The following is a 16,152-nucleotide window of genomic DNA, read 5'->3' as shown; positions in this document are numbered from 1 at the left end:
GCTTTGGCTGAACTGCACTGGAGTCCGGAGGCTCCACTTCAGCTGTGCTGTGTGACCTTGGGCAGGGTTGCCTCATTTCCCCGGGTCTTCATTTCCTCCCCTGAAAATTTGGGATGCTAATTCCTGCCATATACCTGCTTCTCTGGATCTGGTGACATAATTGATTTGGGCAAACTTTGAATCCACAGTGAGGTTCAAGTGCTGTGTGTGTATGTGTATTTGTGTGTACACTGATGCGTGTGTGTGTGTGTGTGTGTGTGTGTCCAGTAATTATTCTGATGCCAAGGCTGCCCTCAATAGGTCATCTAGATTTTTTTCTACTCCTTCTTTGTCTTTCTACTTTTTCCTGTATTTTGGCTTCTCCATTCAAAGGCAGAGAAAGAAGAGGTTGAAGCGGAAAGTATTCTAGTCCTGCCCATACATTATCATAAAAGATCTATCAAGGGAGGTTGAAACCACCCCCCTTTCTACCACCTATGTGTCCCCCCTTAGAGTTTCTGAAAATAGTCTTTCTTCTGTTGCTGTCACGGATTCACAGCCCCGCCTCCTGCGGGAAGTGCACTGGGCTCGTTAGCTCTGTTCCCACAGAGGACAGACCTGAGGCTCAGAGTGATTAAAGTATTTGACCAGCGCTGCACAGCCATAAGCACCAGTGCTGGAACTGGAATGGAATTTTCTTGACTCCCCAGCCCGTGCTCCTGCAGCTCTGCACAGAACAGTGGGCCGAAAGCACACCGACACCAGCGGGCTGTGTCTGGGGCTCCTGAGGCACTAGCCTCCTCCCTTCTTCTGAAATCTCCGGCTTGGCTATAATCCCGAAGCAGAAAATAACAAGTGTTGACGAGGATGTGGAAAAATGGGAATCCTTGCGCCCTGCTGGCGGGAATGTGAAATGGTGCAGCCGCTGTGGAACAGTTTGGTGGGTCCACAAACGGTTAAGCGCAGTTACTGGAAATTCCCTGGCAGTCCAGTGGTTAGGACTCCGCGCTTTCACTGCTGAAGGTGCGGGCTGCACCCCTGGTCGGGGAACTAAGATCCTGCAAGCGTGCATGGTGTGGCCAAAAAGAAAAAAAAAACCCACAGAGTTACCAACTGATGAATGGATAAACAGAATGTGGTCTATCCCTACAATACAATATTACTAGCAGTGCTACTCCTGGGTTATTATACTCCAAAACATTGAAAGCAGGGACTCAAACAGGTATTTATACACCTATGTTCACAGCAGTATTATTCACAATAGCCAAAAGGTGAAAACAACCCAACCTATCAGCTGATGAATGGATAAACAAAATGGGGTATATCCATACGATGGAACATTACGTGGCCATGAAAAGGAATGAAGCACTGACACAGGCTACCGCACGGATGAACCTCAAAAACAGAATGCTGAGTGAAATAAGCCAGACACGAAAGGACAATATTGTATGATTCCACTTGTGTGAGGTGCCAAGAATAGGCAAATTCAGGGACAGAAAGGAGAATGGTGCTCACCAGGGACTGGGGCTGGGGGGGAGCGGGGAGTTAGTGGGGACAGAGCTTCTGTTTGGGGTGATGAAAATGTTCTGGAAATAGCAATAGTGGTTGCACGACACTGGGAATATCATCGATGCCACTGAATTGTACACTTAAAAATGATTAAAATGGGAGACCTCCCTGGCAGTCCAGTTGTTAAGACTCTGTGCTTCCACTGCAGGGGGCACGCGTTCGATCCCTCATTGGGGAACTAAGATCCCACATGCCTGAGCTGTGCGGCCAAAAGAAAAAAAAAAAAAAAAGATGAAAATGGTACCCAAACAAAACTCTCAGGCTTGTGCTAGAACCTCAGGTGGGCCTTGGGCTGGACCACGCCTTGCTTTTGCATATGAGACGCCCGCACCTGTGGCCTGGCCAAGGCCCCCCAGCTCAGCGGCGAGTCTGCACCCCAGGCTCTCGTGCCCCCGGGGGAGGCACCCTGGCAGCCACTGGCCGGGCCTGATCGCTGTGTGTGAACGACATCTGTCTCCACGGAACGCTTGTGCACCTGACGTCAGGCATGGCCTTTTATGGCTCTCACTCGCTCTCAGGGAGTGGAAAGATAAATACCTTTTCAAAGACCAGATGCCAACTGCCTGGGGTCCCCACAGCTGCAGAGCGAGTGGGAGATGGGCCTGCCGGGGGCAGGTGCTGCAGCCCCGGGGGAGCTGGGAAGTGTGCCAAAGAATCACCCACGCCCCCCCCATGCAGACAGCCAGGCAGATTTGGAGTGTGATTCTGCCGCAGACCTGCTCTCTCTTGGAGCTGCTGTGTCCTCACCTGCCTTTTGGCTGATCCTGAAGTTTAAAGGACAATGTGTGTGGAAGTGCCTCGTGTGGTACCTGGTGCCTCGCAGCTTAATGAAGCTTGGGTTCCTGTGTCTGGCCCGGGGAGGTACTGCGATGCTCGGTCACAGGCTATGGGCGGCATGGTGGCTGGGAGGACGAGGCCTGTTGATTGGGGCGGGGGAGGATGATGTGATTTGAGGGATTCCAGGCCAAACACTCCCTCTGCCTCCCAGGGCCCCCTGTTCCATGGGGAAAGCCCTGGGGCTCCTAACCCAGGGCTGTGTAACCAAGCACCACAAACTGGGTGGCTTAAAACGATAGGAATTATTCTTTCTCAGTCCAGGAGACCCCAAGTCCAAACTTAGGATTGGTTCCTCCTGTGGGCGTGGGGGGAGAATCTGTCCCATCCCTCGCTCCCAGCTTCTGGTGGTGGCCGGCCATCCTCAGTGTTCCTTGGCTTATAGCTGCATCCCTCCCATCTCTGCCTCTGTCTTCACATGGTTGTCTTCCCTCTGTGCGTGTGTCTCTGTGTCTCCTCTCTCTTTTTTTTTTCTAAGAGATCAGTTTTATTTATTTTATTTTTGGCTGTGTTGGGTCTTTGTCTCTGTACGAGGGCTCTCTCTAGTTGTGGCAAGCGGGGGCCACTCTTCATTGCGGTGCACGGGCCTCTCACTATCGCGGCCTCTCTTGTTGTGGAGCACAGGCTCCAGACGCGCAGGCTCAGTAGTTGTGGCTCACGGGCCTAGTTGCTCCGCGGCATGTGGGATCTTCCCAGACCAGGGCTCGAACCCGTGTCCCCTGCATTGGCAGGCAGATTCTCAACCACTGCGCCACCAGGGAAGCCCTCTCCTCTCTTTTTATAAGAACACCAGTCATACTGGATCCAGCCCCCCCCTCCCCCCGCCAATCCAGTTTGACCTCACATTAATTATATCTGCGAAGATCCTATTTCCACATAAGGTCACATTTTCAGGTTCTAAGAAGGACATGAATTGGGGGGGGTCACTCTTCAGTATAGTCTCTATACTTGTTGAATGAATAGGTGAGTGAATGAATAACTGTGAAAGCCATCCTTGTATTTCTGTGCAGGTGTGTTGATGCAGAAGACCTGGGGCTGCTGCGGGGGGTGGGGGGGGGCTCCAGAATCTTCCCCTCTTCCCGGCCAGGCTCCTCTGACTGCTGGCCTCTGCACCCTGAGTCTAGCCCTCTGGCCACCTCCTGACTCAGCCAACTTTCAAGGTGGCAACAATAACATTTATTACCGGGAAAGAGTCACGACACACTGGGTGTTCTCTGCTTCCTTTCTGCCCAAGATCTCAAAGCTTTCTTTGTTTCTCTCCCCCTCCCCTTGGAACCAAGAAAGACGGTAGAGATGGCTCGGTGATCTTGGACAAATCAGCTCTCTTCTTTGAACCCCGGCCTCTAGAGTTTGCAAATGAAGGAGGCTAAACTGGGTGCCTCCGAAGGTCTCTTGGTCTGTGATTATTACTGTTTTATTGCTGAGAAAATTATAGGCAAGGAAATCATGCCCTTGGACTCCATGTGGGGCAAGACTCAAATCCAGATGCCCTCATTTCCAGCCTGTCTCTAAATCCCCCCTGCCACCTCCTGCAGGAAACCCTCCGTGATTAACCTGTTTCATGTGTGGTTCTTGGGGTCCTCACTGTGCCTTGTGTGTGATACATGAATTCACAAATGCTAGCCTACCATTCAGATGGTGTGTGTGTGTGTGTGTGTGTGTTCTTCATGTTCTTTTCCCCTCCCTTTCCTCTGTAGGCAAGAGCTATTTGCTGGGTGTCCCTCTCTGTGCTCCTCCATTCTGGCACCCAGCAAAGGGCTCGTTACATTGGGTTGTGGACCAGCCTCAAAGTCATAAGCAGATGATTAAAGACTAGGAGACCTACCAAAAGAAAAAAAAAGAAGAAGAAAAGAACTTAGATGCTTTCAATAGATGTCAGAAAAGCATTTGATAAAGTTCAACATCCATTACTCTTAAAAACATAGCGACTGAGGGGTAGACATAGATTTCAACATGATAACATCTACAACACTCTACAGCATTACCCAAAGTGTGTTTCAGGAGCACAGAATGCTACTGGAGATTGTGTCAAAAAGAGATTTTGGGGCCAAACAGCATTTAGGAGACGCTGCTCTAAGAGGCCTTCCCTTAATGTCAGTTGCCAAGCAAACCCTCTCGCGCTAATTATCATCACTCCGGAGTGAAGTCAGTGCCAGGGGCTAGGAAAGAAGCAGACCAGAACTCTTAGAAACAAAGTTGCACAATTGATGTTTTGAGATGGATACAGCTTAGGTGTTCAAAGTAGATACACTGAAAAATAATTACAAGTAATAAGATGGTATGATGGCCAAGTCAAAAAATAAAAATGAAACCGCCATCACTTTCCCAGGTGGGAACTGGTTGGTCAACGTTACCGGAAGGGACACCTCTGGCACCTGTTTGCTCGGGTGTCCACAAGCCAGTGACCTTATTTTCTGGTTAGAAATGACAGTAACACCCTGGCAGCCTCAGGCAACTGCCAGGATCTCCTTTGCCTCCTGGAGCCCAGATTCCCGGGAAATGCAGGAATAATGGTGCATGGCTCAGTATCCCGGATCACCTTAGAGCTTAGCCTCCCATTTAGCGTTTCGGTCATGGAGGTGTGACCGGGAGTCCGGAGACCCGGTCCCGAGCCTGGCTGTGCCGCTTGCTGGCTGCGGGGTTTAGGATGAGTTGCTTAGCCTCTCGGGACCAGAATGTCCTCATCTGTGAGGGAGGGATCACAACCTCATCCTCGCAGGGTCCTTCTGCGGAATCTCCGAGAAGTTTTGAACACGTTTGCACACCACTGAGCTGTTGTTACAAAGGCTGGGACCCCGTTATTTCAGCTCAGCACCAATCCTGGACGATGGAAGCCACTTGAGGAGGGTCGGACCTTCCTCATTCTCGGGGACGGGGCTGTCGGAGTCCTCCCCGGGGTTTGTCACAGGTCCCAGCTCTGGTCTCCCCGAGGCGACCATGTTGAGTGGGAAGGAGATGCTGGTGAGAGGAGTCCGCTTGTTGGAAGGAAACCATGAACTCCTGTTAGAAACCAGCACAAGGGCACCTCCCGAGCCAGCTTCGTGGGGCCTGAGGCATCCTTCACATTTCCCTGGTAATGATCCTGCTGCTTCTCAAAGGCATGTCTTGCCTCTCTCTGAATAAACAGCGAGCCCTTGGTATAATTCAGTCTTCTAGGGATGGCTGAGTCATCTGGCTGGCTGGGGCTACCCAGATGCAGATGAAGTTCTGGTGTCACGAACAAACCGGGCCGTCCTGGGAGGCCTTGGAAGGGCTGGATGGGGGTGCGTCTGCCAGACATCCCTCTGGCTGAACCCCGGGCTCCCTTAATTCCTTTTAAGGTAGCCTTCCCTCCTCCCTATTTCTTTTCCTGTCCTCTCCTCAGTGTGGTTTTGCTTCTGTTCATTTTTTGCCTTATTTTAGCCACCGTTGTTTGTATGGGTGGCCAAGGGGGCCGGTATAACTTTCCGAGGACTGAAGTCCTCGGGCTTTGCGGAAGCTTTTTCCTTGAAGCCTGGCGGCCTTGCTCTGCTAGTCAGCCCACTTCTCAGTGGTCAAGGTTGCTGCCAGCTTGCAGGCTGGCTCGTGGAGGATCACAGGCAAGCGCTCCCAAGCTGGGTATGTATGCTCAAACCTTGTAACCAACTCACTGGAGAGTGGTGGTTTTTTGATCTACTTTCTGATTCTTTAGGAATATGTGGCTCATGGAATTAAAAGGTAGATGTAATGTGGTTTCAAAAAATGTATTTTAAAATCGTTTGGGCCACCCATTATTATTTTTATTATTTTTGCATTCTGCTGTTTCAAAAGAAACATTAAATGTTGGCTTTTTAAAAAAAATCTAAAATAGTTATTAAAATTTAAAAGCTCTTTTTCAGGGGAATTCCCTGGTGGTCCAGTGGTTAGGACTCTGCGCTTTCACTGCCGAGGGCCCAGGTTCAATTCCTGGTCAGGGAACTAAGATCCCACAAGCTGAGAGGCACGGCCAAAATAACCCAAAAACCAAAAAACACTTGTTCAGTTAAACTTTTAACATGAACATCACTGCCCTGTGAGTGGTGTATACCTTCCTTCAATATTACTGCGTCTGATTTTTCTACCTAGATCTCCACGATCAATCAGTTCCTGCATCCCCTCAACCTTTTCTTTCCCTGGCAACTCAAGACTCACAGTTTTCTAGTATTTAAAGAACATTACTTATTTTTCCAATGCCTTTCTTCACTCATCATTCACTTAATCATTCACTCACTCAATTCTTTCATGGCTTCAAAAAATTACTAAAACACCCAAAAAGTTGTATGTGATGTTATACGGGACATTGACAAGGTTTTAAAGATAAATTAGATCAAATCATTATGCTCTACACCTTAAACGCATACACAGTGCTGTCTGTCAACTGTAGCTCAATGAAACTGGGAGAAGGAAAAAGATATAAGTAAGATACATTTCTCGCTTTATGGAACTTACAAGTTCGTAGGTTACAATAAAGTAGTCAAAAACCAAAAGAGTTAGTAAAGACCATATTTGGTATGAAAAACGTTGTTTGGATAAGTAATACATTATACTTGGTACCAAATGACAAGTGGCTGAGAGTTAAATGTAAGACTTCTTTGTTCCCTGTCTGCAGTCTCCCAGTGTGTATACTCTTCAGAGAGATTCTCTGCATACATGAATATATGTTACATAAGAAAGAACCCCACAAATGGCTGCTTCCCTATTCACCTGCTGTTTTGACTTATCAATTCGTACATCTGGAGGTGGTCCTCTGTTAGTTCATTTGGGCTGCCCAGGCTTTTTAACGATGGGCTTAGTGTTTGGCTGATGGATGCACCATCTTTTTTTTTTTTCTTTTCAAAATTTTTATTGGAGTAGAGTTGATTTAGAATGTTGTGTTAGTTTCAGGTGTATAGCGAAGTGAATCAGTTATACATATACGTCTGTCCACTCTTTTTTTAGATTCTTTTCCCATATAGCCCATTACAGAGTATTGAGTAGAGTTCCCTGTGCTATATACAGTAGGTCCTTATTATGCACCATCATTTCTTAAGCCAGCTCCCTTTCCATGGAGTTTTGCATTCTAATCGTGGAAGACTGGGAGCAAACAGTACCTCAGAGAGTCTCCCGGTATGTAGGTTTTCATGCAAATAGGCTTTCAAATCTGCGGAATAAATTTTCCCAAAGCAGAATTGCCAGGTCAAGGAGTGTTTTCCTTTTATTGTCGGTAGCTACTGCTCAATTGCTCTCCATGAAGGTAGGACCAATCGACACTCCCACTTAGAGCGTGGGAGCACGAGGCAGTGGTTTTTAACCTTAAAACCCCAGGCAAGGAAGAACGTTTAAGTAAGATGATGATCTGGAGAAAACCGGGTGAGAGCCTTTCTACCGCAAAGGGCAGCTCTAGCAGAGTTCCTGGCCAGCCGTCTCCCATTAGGTGCCCACTCGAACACGACCGAGGGGGCCTCCCCTGATTCCTCCAGACTGGTTGTGGCCTGGAAGGTTCCTTCCTGGTGGGGATGGGGGACAGCAGCTGCCTGCCCCCTCCTCTGTCAGCTTGTTTATCACCGAGTATCTGAGAAGCACCAGGAGCTTTAAAATGACACCAGGACTTATAAGATTACAAAATAATTTTGCCAAGTAAGGACATTATTTTTAAAGAGGTACCATTCTGGGACTACCCTGGCGGGCCAGTGGTTAAGACTCCGTGCTTCCAATGCAGGGAGCGCGGGTTCGATCCCTGCTCAGGGAACTGAGATCCCACACGCCACGTGGCCAAAAATAAAAATAAAATAAAAACATAAAGAGGTACCATTCACAGACATTACCGGGGGTTGGGGGAAAAGAGGGATGGGGAGTTAGTGTTGAGTGTTTGGGGTGATGAGGAAGTTCTGGAAACGGGTGGTGTGCCGGTTGCACAGCACTGTGCATACACTGAAGGCCGACGAAGTACACTTAAGGGTAATTAAAATGGTAAAACTTATGTTATAAATAACTAACCACACACAGAGAAAAGCTACAATTCCCCATAGCCATCCTCTCATGAACGAAAGGACACTAAGAAATAGGAAAGGTCTAATCTAAGAATAAAAAGAGAATAAACAGAGCTTGTAGAACGACTTGCTCCATTAACCGTGTGGTTCTCATTTCGCCTTGAACTGGCGGGGGCCTGGCGGTGCCTGGTGCTGAGCAGCCCGCTGGGATGCGGGAGCCAGGGCAGGAGGCGTTGAAGGCTGGAGACGTAGGAGCTCGGGCTGGGCCTGCAGGGGCTCCACGGTCTGGAAAAGATCCTGGCTCCGACTCAGGAGGCCCGGGGCTAAGCTACTCCACGTCCCGAGGCGCTGGGCCCACCCTTAGCTGTCTTATATCTCTTGTGTTTAAACAAGAAGCCTGTCCCTGGCTTGCTGCTGGATGTTTTTGGAGCCTGGTATGAGTGAAGCAAGCAGTGACCTGGGTGTGGTCTTCATCACGATATTCCTGTGTCCCCAGCGGTTCACTTTGCAAAAAGGGCATTTGCCCACCCCTGTCTAGAAGCCGGTGAGCAGAGCAGGTATCTGTTTGAAACTACTTGGTGGCTCCTAGCAGATGTCTCTCCTGGGGCTTGAGGGATCTGAAATGCCTCCCAGAGATGTCGCTTGGGCCTCTGCGTGGCCACCCGGCCTCACTGGGGTGCTAGGTGTGTTACCAGTGCAAACTGTCATCCCAAACTATGTATTGTCAGGCAACCCGTGCTGCTGGTCTCAGTGCTTTTAGAGCACGTGGATGTGCACACGTGCTTGCTCTCCTGGGCCAGGGTTGCAAACTCCTGAGCCTTGGGCTATGTCTGGCCTCAGGCTCTGACTTTTTTCACGGGCCTCTCTCCCTGTGTGGGGCTTGTGGTCCTCACCCTACTTGCAGAGAGAGAAGAGCCAGTCCCGGGAAAGACCGTGACCCTCGATTGAGTCCATGGCCACAGAGACCCCTGACCTGGGCCAGTGCATCCCAGCCACCTGATGACTAGAGAACCAGCTCGTGACGATCAGGGCAGGAAGCTGCTTCGAGCTGTGTCACTCACCCTCATTTCACAGTCAAAATCCAGATTCCAGGAGGCAAGGTGGCCAGCTGGCACTTGAACCTGGTCTGTGTGCTCCCACAGGCCCTAAACGCTCTGGTTGGCACATTTTAAATCTTCGAGGGTGTTTGTTATGAAAAGACTCTAAAGCTGTGGGTTCATAGTGGACGGAAACACCGCCGACCTTCCCCACAGACGTGCCTCTCTGAAAGCCCTCATCAGAGCTTCAAGCCAGGCCCCTGGCCTCCCAGCCACCTGTGATGAGTTTCCATTTGACTCACGGTTGTCAGGAAGGTGACACAACTCACCATATTCACTGGGCGCTGTGATTGCCGAGCTGACACAGCTCCGCATGTGGGCGGCGAGCGTATGCTTCCCATTAAGAAAATTGCTAATTTTGAAACGAGCTCCGAATGGAATTTTTTTTGCTTTTACTAAAATTAAGAAAATAATAATAAAACCACCCACCCAAACACCCCAAGTTTAAAAGAAGAAAGAAAGAAAGAAAAAGGAAAAAAATTTAACGTCAACCCAGAAAAAAAACTCTGTTATTCAGCCTGGTCTCAGAACTCAGCAGAGCCACACGGACAGAAGGAAGAAGAAGCTCTCAATGAGGCGAGGTTAAGCTCACCATCCTCCATCCTTCTGGAGCGGTGGTACCTCATCCTTGTCTCTGCCTCCCCAGCGAGAGAAAGCTCAGGCAGAAGCGGCTTCAGACACAAGCGAACGGTGCTGTTTGCCTCTGAGAATTCCCAGCAGCCCCATGAGATCCCTGGAGAAATCCCGCGGTGGCTGCAGAATCGGGGCTGCCTTGCCGAGTGAGTCTTGTTTGGAGCACTTGAGTCCTGAAGAGATTCTTGATAGTGTCAGGAGGTTATCATCGATGCTCACCCAGACGGAGCAGGGGTGGGACTTTGAGGGCCCTGCTCCCGACCTGCAGGGGCCTGAGGCCGATGGCGGGTCCAGGCCGGCCAAGACGTGAGATGGCCTCTCGGGTCCCCCGTGGTCCAGTGTATGATGCGGATGGGACCTGGGATGCCGCCTGAACCCCGGAGCCCGGCCTCCATCAGTGCTGAGGCACAGCATTCGTGGACAGGCCGTGTGTTTGACAATACTTTTACCGCATCCAGTAGCCAGATGGTCTAAACAACCCTTCGTGGTACGGGCATGTAAATATTTTCCGTCATTATCATGGTGCTGCCGTGTTGACATTAATGAGGATGAAGAATTATGCTCGCCGCAGTCAAGCGCCACTCAGGCCACAGGAGCGCCTGAAAAGCTGGCCCTCTGCCGTGGAGGGGACAGACTTCGGGGCAAGCTTGGTCTCCTCTTGCTGCCTCCTGCCAGACACAGATTTCCTCACCCAGAGACCCCTGGGGAGACTTCCTCTCAGAGCTTTCGGCCAGGACAAAGAATGAGTCTCATCATGAACAGTATGTTTTTCACTGTTAGCAGAGCTCTGTGGCCAGCGTATTTCCCTCTTCGCTTTGCCTACTAGGAAGCCCAAAACTAAGATTTGTTGTTGTTGTTGTTGTTTACTCATTTGCATGTAGATTGTCCTCAGTTAGGAGTTTCTGCATAGAGGATCATGTGAGGTGTCTTAGGGGCCAGGCCGGAAAGCGGGGTGTACATCCCTCTACGCACAGAACTAATCACACAGTCCCACTAAGAATCCAGGGGCCAAAAGTGCAATTTAGGAAGAGGAAATTGGACCATGCTGGATTTCCACAGGGAATGTTGTGGAAGGAACAAATTCAAATGAAGGACACAGAGATAAGAGTGAGGTTCCAAGGGGTCAGAGGTAAGGATTCCAGTGTGTGTGTGTCTGCCTTGTAAACTAGATGCAAGTCGTTTGGACTTTGTTCAGTGTTTTGGATTCTGTTTCAGTGCTGCCTTCCCTTCTGCCAAAACTATAGCATTGCAGAATGTTGGAGCTGAATGGATAGGCCTTTTATTATTGTTTTTTTAATTTTTAAGAAATTTTATTGGAGTATAGTTGATTTACAATGTTATGTTAGTTTCAGGTGTACAGCAAAGTGATTCAGTTATACATATACATATATTCATTCTTTTTCAGATTCTTTTTCCATATAGGTGATTACAGAATATCGAGTAGAGTTCCCTGTGCTATATATTACGTCCCTGTTGGTTATCTATTTTATATCTAGTAGTGTGTGTGTGTTAATCCCAAGCTCCTAATTTATCCCTCCCCATCATGTTTCCCCTTTGATAACCACAAGTTTGTTTTTGAAATCTGTGAGTCTGTTTCTGTTTTCTAAATAAGTTCATTTATATCATTTTAAAAAAATTAGATTCTACACGAACGATATCATATGAGATTTGTCTTTCTCTGTTTGACTTACTTCACTTAGTATGATAATTGCGAGGTCCATCCATGTTGCTGCAAATGGCATGATTTCGTTCTTTTTTATGGCTGAGCAATATTCCATTGTATGTATGTACCACATCTTCTTTATCCATTCCTCTGTCAGTGGACATTTAGGTTGCTTCCATGTCTTGGCTATTGTAAATAGTGCTGCAATGAACACTGGAGTGCATGCATCCTTTCCAATTATGGTTTTCTCTGGATATGTGCCCAGGAGTGGGATTGCTGGGTCGTATGGTAGTTCTATTTTTAGTTTTTTACGGAACCTCCATACTGTTCTCCATAGTGGCTGCACCAATTTACATTCCCACCAACAGTGCAGGAGGGTTCCCTTTTCTCCACACCTGGAGAGGCCTTTTAAACATCAGCCTCTCACTGTACAGATGGGAAAGTGAGGCCCAGAGAGGGGAACTGACTTACCAAGAGTCGGCCAGCTAGAGCTTTGCTGTCAGCCCTCACACCTGGAATTGTGACACCACACACAGGGAGTTCCGTCGGTACCTCTGTCCACACTGTACAAGCCCCTGCTCTGGAGAGGACGAGTGAAAGTCACGTCATTAAGTGACAGCTTGAATTGACCCACTGACGGCCTGGTTAGTCTATTGGATCATTGGAGAAATCCCACAGCCTTCCCAGCAGCTCTTTGAAACTCAGCGCAAGGCTTGACTTCAGCATTTATTCCATTGGGATTTGGGGAGTGGAAAATTAGTCTCTTCCTCAGACTCATTCAAGCACTGACTTCTCTTAGTGACTCATATGTGAGAGTGTGAAAAATCTTCACAAGTCTCACATTAGGAATAGAAATTTCCCCAAAACCCAGTAGAGAGCTTGACCAGTGCGTCAGTGTTCTGTTGCTGCAACAAAGTGCTCCCCAACTTAGTGGCTGAAAGCACCATTTTTTTGTTCATGATGCGGCAGTTCGGACAGGGCTTGGCGGGGATGGCTCATCTCTGCTCCGCTGGTGTCAGCTGGGACGGCTTGACTGGGGGTGGAAGATGCATTTCTACCATGGCCCGGCTCCCGTGGCTGGTGGCTGGGTACAGGAGCTTGGCTGTATCAGCTGAGGCACTGGTTCCCCTCCGAGTCTGTGTCTTCAGTGCTTAGCCGGGCCTTCCTAAGGCTCAGGTCCTAACCCGGCACAGTGTCACTCCCTGCCTCTCTACCCCTCGCCGTTCTGTTGGTTAAAACAGGTCATCGGGCCGGACTGGATTCAAAGGACAGGGACTCCACGGGGCCCTGGCCCACTGGAGGCCACCCAAGTAACCATCCGGCACAGACACTCTGGGAAGAGCTCTTTGCAGAAGAGGCCGGGTGATCCACTCACGCTAACCTGCCGAGGCCCGGCTCCACTCTTGGATGCCTCCGGAACGCCCAGGCTTCCAGAAGCCGTTCTGTGGGAGAAGCTCCAGCCAGACCTCAGCGGTCCCCTCCCTCCAAGAGGCTGCAGCGCTTGCCGTCTGCTTTGTATCGCTAATGGCTGCGCCTCTTATTACATAATCTGTTATTCTGGGCCGCACCAGGCCCTGGTTACTTGTCAAAAGTTTCTAAAAACCAGCTGTATCAGCTCCAGGCAACTGGGGGTGCTGCCCCTCCCTCGTAGTATTAGTCACTCTGTACTTAGCTAAATTTAACTTTTTATCATCCAAATGATATTTTTGTGGGCTTGGGATTTTACATAATGCTACCAACTGCCGCAGGCTAAGAATTTCTCCTTTTTGTTATGCGTGTGTGCGCGTGTGTGTGTGTGTGCGTGTGTGTGTGTGTGTGTGTGTGTGTGTGTTGGGTGTTTTCCCCCCATGAACTTCTACACGCTCAAGGTAGCACTGTTCAGCTCCTCTCCCTGCTCTGCCCTCCCAGGCCTGGGTGTGTTCTGCAGGCTCTGTTTTGCCTTTTGCCAGCTGGGGGAAAATCGCTCCTAACAGCTTTCTAATGGCCCCTGCTAAGGCTTCCTTCCTCACTTGAGGTCTCTCCACTTTGAAGGTCTCTGAGGGTTTCCCTGCTGCCTTCAGAGAGAGGAGCTCAGGTTCAGAACCGAGTGTGTTGAGAAAGCAGAGAGAAGGATCCGGAAGGGGGGTGGCTGGAAAGGGACAAGAAAGAAGAAACCCAGCCACCCCACCCAGGGGTGGGGTCCAGGTTGCAGGCTCTTCCTCTGAGCTTGGGGGCGGGGGGCGGGGGGCGGAGAACTCAGGGCTGCGGAGGCTGAGCCGGGAGACCTGGCCTTTCCTTTGGGGAGGTTCTGGAGCAGGACACGGGGATGTGGGGATGCAGCGTGGCCATCCTATCTTCCCCGGAGCTCCCACTACTCAGAAACGGTGGCGCACCAGGGGTCTCGTGTGTTCCACACCGTGACCGTGCACGGGAGGTGCCTACCACCATTTTCCAGGTGGGGAAACCGAGGATCGGGTCACAGGGTAGCAAACAGCAGCAGCAGTAATTACAGCGGCAGCAAACACTGGGTGCTTACTGTGTGCCAGGCACAGTGCTAAGCTCTTGCTTTCCTGAGCTCATGGGTCCTTTGTGGTGGTCCCGTGAACTAGGTAGTAGTGTCAGCGCTCTCTTACAGATAAGGAAACGGAGTCCAGAGGGGTTAAGCAGCGGGCTTGAGGCCACAGAGCCAAGAGACAACAGAGCCAGACGTCAAAACCCGTCCACCTAGGGCGCCTCCCTCCGCTAAGCCGCTTTCCAGGGGCAGGCTGCCGACAGACGGCAGAGATGGGACTTGGACTGGGCCCTGTGCTCTTTCCAAAGCATCACTAAGCTGATTCCGGCCTCATCTAGTTGTCAGGTTTCCTCCTGCCAGCTGTCTGTAAAATGCAGCAGGGTGTACATTATGTCTAGGCGTCTCTGGGAGAATTAACCTGACACTGGAGAGAGGAACCAGGTGCTGGGGAACAGGGACGAGAGAGAAACTCACTCTCATGCTTTTTAAATCTTTTCAGAAATACAGATGTATTACTTGTTTTAAATTATTTTATTAAAAATTAGGAACTCCTGGAGACTTCCCTGGCGGTCTAGTGATTAAGACTCTGCACTTCCGCTGCAGGGGGCACAGTTTCAATCCCCCTGGTCAGGGAACTAAGATCCCGCCTGCCGGGCGGTGTGGCAAAAAAAAAAAAAAAAAAAAATTAGGAACTCCCAGGTATGTACCTAAATCAAACACATACATCCACACAAAAACTTGTACACGAATGTTCCTAGCAGCACAATTCTTAATAGCCCCAAAGTGGAAACAACCCAAGTGTCTGTTAACAAATGAATGGATAAACAAAACACAGTTGATCCACACAATGCAGTGTTGTTCAGCCACAAAAAAGAATGAAGTAACTGACGCATGCTACAATGTGGATGAACCTGGAAAACATGATGAGAAGCGCAAGAAGTCCGACACAAAAGGCCACGTACTGTATGATCCCATTTATGCGAAATGTCCAGAATAGACAAATCTGTAGAGATAGAAAGCAGATGCTGTTGGCCAGGGGCTGGAGGGAGAGGGTGTGGGGAGTGACCGCTAATAGGTACGGGATTTCTTTTGGGGGGGTGATGAAGACAATCTGGAACTAGAGAGATGTGATGGTTGTACGACTTTGTGAATGTACTGAAGGCCACTGAATTGTACACTTTCAAAGGGTGAATTTTGTGGCATGAGAATCACATCTTAATAAATCAAAAAGTTAGTAGCCAAGCCTTCAGATGGAATCAAAAGCTGGGCTGCCCCCGCCTGTTGCCAGCAACCTGGCTGGACAACTTGCTTGGGTACCACTGCCATTTGCATCCGTCCTTCTCTGCCTATTCTTTAGCCACCTGCCTCATGGTCTCCATGTCAACGGGGGTTGGAAACAAGAGTGTTCAACTCCAGCCGTGCTCCCCACTCATTTGGAACTTATGCTTTCAACCAGGGCCAGCCTGAAACATGTGGATGTCTGGGCAAGCTAGTAATTTGGCACCCCCATCAAACCAGTATTCTTTAAGTGTTTGTTTGACATTTATTTAGTGGGGATGAGGAGAGACTGATATTCTATTAATAGAAATTGTGTAGAGAAACAGATTCACTTACTAATTCATGTCCATTGACTAAAACAGTTAGGGATCCAAAAATTTTTCAGGAAAGCAATTCTGACTTCTATGGTTCTTATCTTCAAAGGTTGGGTTTTTTTTTTTCTTTTCTTCTTTTTTTTTTTTTTTACCCTCCTGCAATTTTGCAAATCATTTGGGTTGCATATTGAAGATTTAGATTTAAAACTGAAAGGAGAGGATCTAATGTATAAAATGATGACTACAGTTGACAACACTGTATTGTATAAGGGAGATTTACTAAAAGAGTAGAACTTAAGTGTTCTCACCACAAAAAACAAAAAACAAA

At 49.0% G+C, this 16,152-nt stretch overlaps 1 protein-coding gene and 1 non-coding gene across 5 annotated transcripts in view; both read left to right on the top strand.

The window, feature by feature from the left end:
* The window catches only part of PITPNM2 (phosphatidylinositol transfer protein membrane associated 2), a 143,187-nt gene that overhangs the window by 13,735 nt on the left and 113,300 nt on the right, over positions 1–16,152 (top strand). The window lies entirely within an intron of this gene.
* On the top strand, positions 6,246–6,318 carry TRNAE-UUC (transfer RNA glutamic acid (anticodon UUC)). The gene has a single exon. It is a non-coding gene; the product is annotated as a tRNA-Glu (tRNA).

The sequence above is a fragment of the Eubalaena glacialis genome, chromosome 15 (genome assembly GCF_028564815.1).
Source record: "Eubalaena glacialis isolate mEubGla1 chromosome 15, mEubGla1.1.hap2.+ XY, whole genome shotgun sequence".
In the NCBI taxonomy this organism is placed as follows: domain Eukaryota; kingdom Metazoa; phylum Chordata; class Mammalia; order Artiodactyla; family Balaenidae; genus Eubalaena; species Eubalaena glacialis.
This window is presented reverse-complemented; position numbering and strand designations above follow the sequence as displayed.